The following is a 9,553-nucleotide window of genomic DNA, read 5'->3' on the forward strand; positions in this document are numbered from 1 at the left end:
TATGATTCCAGTTATATGATATATCTAGATAAGGCAAATTTATCTAGACAGGAAGTAGATTAGTGATTACATGGAGGCTGAGGGTAGGAATGAGAACTAACTGTAAATGACCATGAGAAATCTTATTAGGGTGAGGACAATGTTTTAAAACTGATTTAGGTCCATGGCTTTATCATACAGTAAGATTACTAAAAATCACTGGATCGTACACTTACAATGAGTAAAATTTATGATATGTAATATATACTTCAGGAAAATTGTTATTAATACTAAATAATATTAATATTATTCTGGCAGTTAATCAAAAATCATCACTGTGTTTTATTTGGAATTGAGCAGTATTTATATATTAATTTCAGAATTGACATGATAATATTGTTTTCTAAACTATATTTATTTCCCAGGAAATATTTATAAACTTTATTTCTACAAATCCACAATTTTTCCATTAATTCCTTAGACCATTAGGTTTTCTGATTGTTTGTTTTAATTTTAGGTGGTTGCTATTGTTGATGACTTTTCCCTTATTAAGTAGAATAGCTGGTTATTGATGATATAATAGGGGACTCCTTGATTTTATGTATTTATTTTGTAAACAGTCCCATTAATGAAATCATGTATTACTTCTAACATTGTGGAATGCACTGAAAGGTGTGAGTTATATTAACAATCTGACTGACCTCTGGCCCAGAGACTTTAGAATGACAGGTCATAGATTTAGCCACGAGTTCAATAATTTCACTCAGAGTTTTTCCCCAAAGTTGTTAGACGGAGGTCACTTGATTCTGGTGATTTATCAACATCTAGTTTGTCAATTAGATTTAAATTTAGAATATCTACTACCAATATCAGACTTTAAACCTATGACCTACCAACTTGAAAAATGAGTGTTAGAGTAGGAAATTTTATCAGAGCATGCCTAGTAAATTAACAACTCTGTAATGTATAACAGTGATTAGAATTTCACCAAATTTAAGCATATGTCAAGAGATCATAATCAGAGCACTGGCCATCAGGTACATTAACAAACCATTTGGCTAGAAATAGAATGATTAGCACAGGATTAATCCACTCTGTTGCTGATGATTATTGGGCAATGAGACAGTTATCTGATATCTACGTTTCAGTAAATACTGAGCAAACCTTTGCCATTAAGAAAAAAATAAAGATTTTAATTGCTTACATGTGGTTGCTGACAAATTTTCTATTTAAATACATTCTAATGTTCTAAGGTACACTCTGATTACCAGATAAAGGTATATGAGAAGAAGTTAGAAAGGTCAAGTGGTGGTAAATTTACAAAAAGAATTTAAAGAGAGAAAAAATATTACCTTGGAATTCCCTTAGAAATGTTAAGCAGTCTAAAGATGGAAGTGAATATGGACAAGTTGGTTAAGGCCTGAAAACTGCAGCTTTATAGGGGGAAAGTTATATAAAACAGAGTCAAGATTGTAATCTTAACCTCAGCATTTCTGGCACATTTAATATATTTAACCTAAAGATTGTTGTTCTATCAATTAAGTTGGAAAAGTTTATCTTATTTTCATATTTTGAGCCCAGTAAGTCATTATATTATCTTGCTAGTATACATGTTCTGTGTTGGTCAAGGTACTTGTTTCAAGCAACAAAAAGTGACCCTGAAATATTTGAGCAGCAACAGCATTTATTTAAAGGATATTGCAGCATGATAGTCCTGCTTGTTTAGAGTTGGAGTAACTTTCACTAGCTTTTTATCACTAGATGTCATCATACAAAGAAGCATTTCAGAAATCTGCTGGTTCTATCTAAACACTTCCCATTGTATGGCAGTTACACAATGTTTTGACAAGATTAACTCCCTAGCCAATATAGTAGTCCTCTTTTTTTCCATTTCCCTTTTGGTTATGAAGACACCGTAATTGCTAGATTGCAGTCTCAGTTCATCATTAAGTTATCATTGCTCTATGGTGGAAGCATATGTCTCAGGGGTACTAAACCTCTAAACTGGTAGAACTAAGAATTAGAAGGATGGGTAAAAAGTTATTAATGAGTCATTACTTGGACAAACAAGAGCCACCACTCCTATATCCATTGCTTGGTTTCCAGATACTTACAACATGGCTATGAAAGAAACAACATCATATATGATTTCTTATTTTGCTGCAAAGTTTGTTCCTTGTCGAGGAGCAATATTGTGTAGAATTTATAAAGTGTGCAGAAACACCACAGATTTTAGAGTTAGAAACAGCATGACAGGCAGAGAAAAAAACCTCAAATCTAGGTTGTGTCTAACCTGTGTTAGATTGGATCCCCTGGGAAATGGATTCTGAGACAGATTTGTATCTAACATGTTTATTGATGAGTGCTCTTAGGATCCTCACCTGTGGGAGAGTGAAGGCATGCGAATTGGTAGGGAGGAGTTGCATTGTATGGCAGCCACATCCCTATAGTGAATTTCGAAGGTGGGATGGATCTTCAGGTTTGTCCTGAATTGGGCTCTAAAGAGGCTGAGGCTTTTAAACAGCTCTATCAAATGTAAAATCAATTAAATCCCAGAAGGATATTTTTAGTACTTCAAAGATAATTTTTAAAAATATATGGAAATAATAAAGGGCTAAGAGTAGCTAAGATGTTGAAGAAGGAAAACAAGGCAGGGGGAACTGATAGTTCATATATCAAGATTTAAAGTAAAGCTGTACTAACTAAGACAGTATGAATTGTCATAGGGATAGAAAAAGAGAGACCAGATAAAAGGATTCATATATATGTATATATATGATATATGACAGATGTGATATGGTAGATCAGTGGAGAAATAAAGGGCTTTCCATAAATGGAACATTGGGAATTGGGCATCTATATAAGAAAATAAAATTGGACACTTTCTTATGTCATATACAAAAATACTCAATGGATTAGAGAACTAAATATGAATGATAAAACTACACAACCTTTGAAAGGTGCTGTAAGAGAATAAATTGCAACCTTTGTGTTTAACATTTTTTAAATCTGACAATACCAATGTTGGTGGGCATATGAAGTAAGAGGAACTCTCAAGCTGCTTGTCAGAATGTAAAATTGATTAATTCAGTTTGAAGTACAGTTTCAAACTGGTAAGCTATGCTATAACTCAAGAATTCCACTGTTAGTAGCTATTTGTAATAGCTGAACAATGGGAAGCACCCCAAATGTCCATTAATAGCAGAATGGCTAAATAAATTGTGGTAAATTTATTTAAATCCATGCAGTGGAATAGTATACAGCAATGAAAATAAAGTAGATGCAACATCATGAATTCATTTTAAAAATATAACATTAAGCAAAAATAGCAAATGCAAAAGAACACATACAGTATGCTTACATTCGCAAAAAAAAGTTAAAAAGTCAGGGTTATGGCTACTTCTAGAGGGAGAAAGGGGTTCTGATTCTGAAAGAACACATGGAGAGAGGATGTTTCTATTGAGTTTGTAATGCTCTACCTCAACCTGAGTGGAGTTTATGGGCATTTTCTTTAAAATTATTTAACTTGTAGAAATATTTTTGTGCTTTTTCTCTGTGTAGGTTATATTTCACATAAGCAATCTGAACAACAAAGCACAAAAAAGAAATGTTTAGACACTTACCTCATGACTTACATGTTCACTTGTATATTTTTTGAGCTTTGAGATGGAAGATGAAATGTATAGCAGTGGCCTTTGACTATAGAATCTCTCTAGGAAGTTGGCAGCATAGGCAGTTACTCAGCCTGGGTTGTCAAAGCAGCCACACACTGGGAATGGACTCTGTGGTGCCATGATCATAGTAATTACGCATATTTATGTCCCCAGTACCTAGTTCAGTGGTTAGCATATAAAAACTGCTCAACGTGTGTTTTCTGAATTGATGGCTAAATGAATGAGTAAATAAATGAACAATGTCTCTCATGAAAGCCTGCTGACTCATTGAAGAGATTCCTTGTAGATTAATCTCTTATTAGAAAACTATTATACATACATATATATATATATATATATATATATATATATATATATATATATATATGAATAATAACCTTTAACTTTTTGAACTTTGAAGTATCAGAATCATCTATGGACATTTAAGAAACAGGAGAAAACTGAATCACACCAATTTTGATACATTTCTCTGGTAAGATATGTGGCATAAATAACCAAGTCTGCTAAACTCAAAATTACCTAACCTTATCTGAAAATTTGGGAGTTTTTTTTTTCTTTTTAATATACATCTTCTGATAGATTTCTGTAATATATACCAAATTAACCTACTTTCCACATTTTGTCAGTAACAGACTCCCATTCAGAAGCCAAATGGCTCTCCATGGTAAGCAAATATATAATTAAGATTTACTTTGGTTCAGTGAAAATATGCCTTCTTTATAAAGAAGGCCCCAGGCTAGGTTCAGAGTAGGCAAGGTTAGGCATGGTGGATTTATCAGCAAATTTAGCCCAATTTATGAAGCATGCCTTCAAACCTATTAAAGATGGGGCTTATGTGATATTCTGTGATGTCTTCCGCCTACGGATTTGGGCAATTCATGCAGTCTACTTCAGCCTTGAAAGTGGATTTATATGAGAGAAAAGGCTGAGAATTTTTTTTTCATCTAACATCCTCCCTTTGACCACATAATAGTCCAAAAGCTCACACAAGCAATTCCATATGGAGATGAGGAATGTCTAGCCAAAACAAGTTGTTCAGCTTATTAGCCTTGAGCTGAATAAGTTACTCAGAGTATCTGGCATGGCTACCCCATTTAAAAAGGAGGGGTGGGATGGCTATGTTTGCCTTTTCTTTCTCCCCCTAGAGTTTTTAGATGAGAAAACAAATGGTTAGTGAGGCGATGCTGCAGGCCAGAAGCCCTGTGCTCAGCTGTTTACTCTGAACATTTGAAAAGCCTTACAAGTGCAACGGCGCAGATTTCTTTGCACTTCACTGGCTGCAGAGAAGGGCACATTGCACGATTTTCATTGTCGTCTACTTTCACATTCGATCCTTCTTAGGCAAGACTATCAAGTTGCTTTGGTGTGAATCTTGGCAGAAAAAACCTATTCGCTCCAAGAATTCGAAATACTGTGAACGGCAAAATAAATTGGCTCCAACTGTAAGCTCTATTGTAGAGGAGATGTAAGATACCAGGAGAATTAGAATACATTATTTTTGAGATCTTCTAGAGATTAAATTAACTTTTTTTTTTTTTTTGGTAAGTGGTAGGGAGTATAACATTGTATTCAAATTTAATTGTAATGCAATTTGAAGACTTTTTTTCTCCCATTCATGTCGGTAGGAAACAGAGTTGATCCCTTTGTCTCTCGTTCAAGTATTAATTGGCACATTGTACAATTATTTGCCCAGCTCATTTTGGCATTATTCAGATTCACAAAATAAAGGACAAGTTACTTAGTATTAATTTTTCCGCCAACTCTTACTCATCGTGCACATATGTTCAATCTTTCTTTTTGTTTCTTTCTTCTCCCTCCTCCCTTTTTTTTCCTGTTAATAAAGCATACACATTCACTTTTAGATAGACTTTAAGAAATTTTTGAAACTAATTTTCCGAAAAACATTAAGGGTGTGTAATATAAAACTCCTTCATAAACATAATTCATAAAAAATGAATTTTTAAAATATTTCGACTACCACGAATTTCCAGATTCTCTGCCCCTTTTTAAAGTTACTGACTCTCTTTTGGGGAAGACCCTCTAGTAAATAATTCTGGTTTCTGCAGCTTGTTAACTAGGCTAATCAGGCATGACACCCAGTGGAAGACCCTGGTGGTAGAGCATGAACTGGTAAACTACACATTCATTTGGCCTGCAATGTAATTTTATGTCAAATCAATCCAACCCAACAAAACCCAAGAGACAGAGAGACACTTCCAGGCAGCAGTTAAGAGCAATTGTGGCAACCACCCACAACAGGGCTCATTTTGCATGGTTGCAAATCCTTTGCATGGTATACAATTTGCCAATAATTACTCTGATATTTTGACTGGGCCTGACTTGCATATTTGTAAATATTTGCGGTTGCTAAGTGACTAGCTATATTTATTTGAGCTTGTGTACCATGTCATTTTGTGGCAAAAAGAGATGTTTTAGACTTCACAGCAAAGGACTCCTACCTTCTAATGGATGCCTGTTTAGAAATTTCCAATAGAAATCTTTTATACCATAGAGTATACTGAAAAATTCTATTTTAGTGACTAAGCGTTTCTAGTTTAAGATGTTTTTTTTCCTAACACACAGGCTGCTTATATGGAACAATCTCTTATTTTTAATTCATCCTTTAATTTAAAATTAATTCTTTAATTTTTACAAGACCCTATATTAGGTCCTTTGGGCAAGTTGAAGATGTGCCCCAATTTCTAAAAGCCTGAGAAGATAAGATTCATAAAAATAACTCACATATACCTGTAACCTTATTGTTCCCTGTCCTCTCTAGACAGTGAGGACTGAATCTTCCACCTACTTCCCTTGGGACTCCAGTCATGGCGTCCCCTCCAGCATTTCTCAGAAAGTCAGAGGTCTGCTTCCCATGTGTTCACAAACCGGGTTGTCAGCTTCAGTTACTATGAGGCATCTACCTTGCCTTTCCTCTTCTGTATTAGCTTCCCCTTATCATTGTCTTCTTTTTGTGAAGCTCCTTGAGAAGGCATCACATTCATTCATTCATGAGATACTTGTTGAGTTTTTCCTATAAGCCAAGTATGTACCCACTTTCTTCTGGAGATAAGTGATAGACACAATGGGAAAAATCGCTGACTTTGTGTGTGTGTGTGTGTGTGTGTGTGTGAGAGAGATGGAGATGGTGGTAGAGAAAGGCAAATAAGATGATTTCAGATAGTGATAAATGCTTCAACCAAGGGTAGACGAGACTGAAGCTGGTGGAGGGTATTCAAAAAGGTGATCAGAGGCCTCTCTGAAGAGGGGTGTTTGACTTGGTGAGCAGTCACTACTGTTGTCGGTGTATATCAAGAGAATGCAGATTGCCTGTGTGTACCTGCTTCTATCACTACTAACCCTCATGTCAAAATAGTTATGGATTAGGGGCACACTCCTAACATTGCCACCTTTTGTTATCCATACCTCAAATAGCATACTTGTTGGCAATCTCATGATGTCTCACCAACAGAGCTCCTTCAGCTCTAGGTTCTTCCACTGTCCTCAGCTCTCTCCTCCCCAGTTTTGAATCAGGCTTTGTGGGGACTGACACCTGTATAATCTGGGGCCCTCTTCAAGAAAAAGAACACAAGGATACAAAATTAAAGGGAATTGGAAAAGGCCCAAGGTTACTTTTCTTTCTGTCTAAAACAGTAGCCCCCATGCTGAGCAACCTCCGGGGGGGTCCTCTGCCCTTTATTTGTACACATGCCACAACATGAATCTCAGTGTGAAGCCTCATACTATATGAATAGAAAGATGTTTTCACCATATAATAGATAAGGGCAAAGTGAGATAGAAGTTTAGAAGAGGGAAAGATTGCATCCCAGTAGAGGCAATCAGTGGACACTTTATGCAAAAGGTGCTAAGCTGCATCTTGAAGGATAAATAAGATTTGCATACTTAGAAAAGATGAGATGACTTTGTTGAGTGCCTGATTTGAGTGCCTGATCTGTGTATGTTCCCTCCATATCCTACATTACCCTTTTAAGAACATTGCACAGTGGGAAGCTTCCTTTTACAGATGATTAAGCTAAAGGCGCAAAATTATATAAATATTATATTGCATAAGTCACTTAACTTGTTTAAGCCATGTTTCCCACTCAGGCCCATCTGAGCTGAGTGCTCTTTCCGTTATGCCAGGCTGAATCTCATTTTGAGTAAATGCATAAAGATTGCAAACCCAGAACAAGCATAGGGAATAAACAATTGAGGGGTTGGTTGAATCACAGGAAGTTATGGTAAATATAGTTGGAAAATAGCCCAGGATCAGGTTATTGAGAGTTTAAATGTCATTAAGTGAATATTGTTTTATGTTAATACATATACATAAATAATATATAAGGTACACAACTAATGACCGAGTTCCATCAGCAGAAGCTCTTGCTATATGTAAATATAGTAGAAGCAAATTGCAGTCAAAATATAGTCGGCATTGACTTTTTGTTGGGACTGCTAACTTAATATGATACCAGGAATGCAGAAAAATAACCTTCACCATTTTATCAGTGTTTGAAACACTGCAATGTAAGCTTCTCCCTTTGCCCTGATGTTAAACTCTGACCTCTGAATGAGGCAAATAGTGAATGTAATCGAGATTGTTAGCTTCTTCCCTGGGATCAGCTTTATAGAAGCAGGGAGCTTAAAGGTAGAGAGTGAGAAAAACCTAACATTGCAGGTGAGAGAATTTTTCTGTTGCATCTTTACTTCCAATCATGTGGACCAGTCATAGTCTTGCTTTTCTCATAGAAAGACAACTCAGAGCCAAAGCCTTTGAGTAAGGAATAGCTACTCTGTTTTCTTGAAGACATCTTCCAAGCCTCTTTTAACTTAGGGCAAACACTAGGGTGGGGAAACAGTGTGTGGAAAACAGAGAGAAGGGAGAAGTCTGGTAAGTGGAGGATGACAGCAGAAGCCCTCCCAGCAGCAGATCTTGCTGATGGGCTGTCAGCATCTTCCCAGCTGCTTTCTAGTGGCTCCTGTTGGGGGTGTCTGGGAAGCTTCACATGCTTTGATTCAAATTGCATTTTGTTATTCTCCTTGAGAGTTTTCTCATCTGGGATCCCATGGGATGACTGGCAGAGGCATGTGTTTCTATTTTTAAGACTACAATAGATTTTGAAAAAAAAGGAAAAAAATGCAAAGACCAGGTCCTATGGCAAAGAGAACTTTTAGCCTACTTGGTACCTTTAAATGGCACCAAGCTCCATCTGGCAGCTCAGCCCTGATTTTGCTGTTAAGGGTAAACAGCATTCCACAGAGTTGTGCAATCTGTTTTGAGACAAGGAAAATTGAACAGACTTCAGAGAGTCACTAAGACTGTCAGGAAGTTTCCATCTAGGTGTGCTTAATTATACCTTAGTTACTCTAGTATATGAGCTTCTGGGGCAAGAGCCACATCTTTGTATCAGTCACTGAACCTAGTATAGTATCTTGAGTTAAGTTTGTGGAATGAATGAAGGATGAAATGCAATCCCTTATTAAAATGAATTTTGGCATGAAGATCTGCAAGTGGTTTTATTTGTGTTGATGCAAATGCAGGAGTCTAGATTGTTCATGAGATAAAGGAATGTAACAGTGAAAGGAGGAAATTCCTAACCGAAGCTTGATTCTGATTTTTGCTTATAAGTTCAAAAGAAATCCACCCACTTCCATCAGGTCCTGATGATTATTGTCAGATACCTGCCATTACAAATAGAATAAATGTGGTGAAATGATCTTGTGAATTTCATTTGTGCTACTTTCCTATTTGGAGTGCTTCGGTGGCTCCCGACCATCTCTTGAAAAAAACCAAACACATGGGCCAGATGTACATCACCATCTTGGAATAACTGTTTTCATCTGAAGGAATATGTTCAGACAAACATGAGATCAAATCCCACTTTCTCTTAACTTCCCAGCCA

This window comes from Pteropus medius, unplaced genomic scaffold (genome assembly GCF_902729225.1).
Source record: "Pteropus medius unplaced genomic scaffold, Ma_sr-lr_union100, whole genome shotgun sequence".
NCBI lineage: Eukaryota > Metazoa > Chordata > Mammalia > Chiroptera > Pteropodidae > Pteropus > Pteropus medius.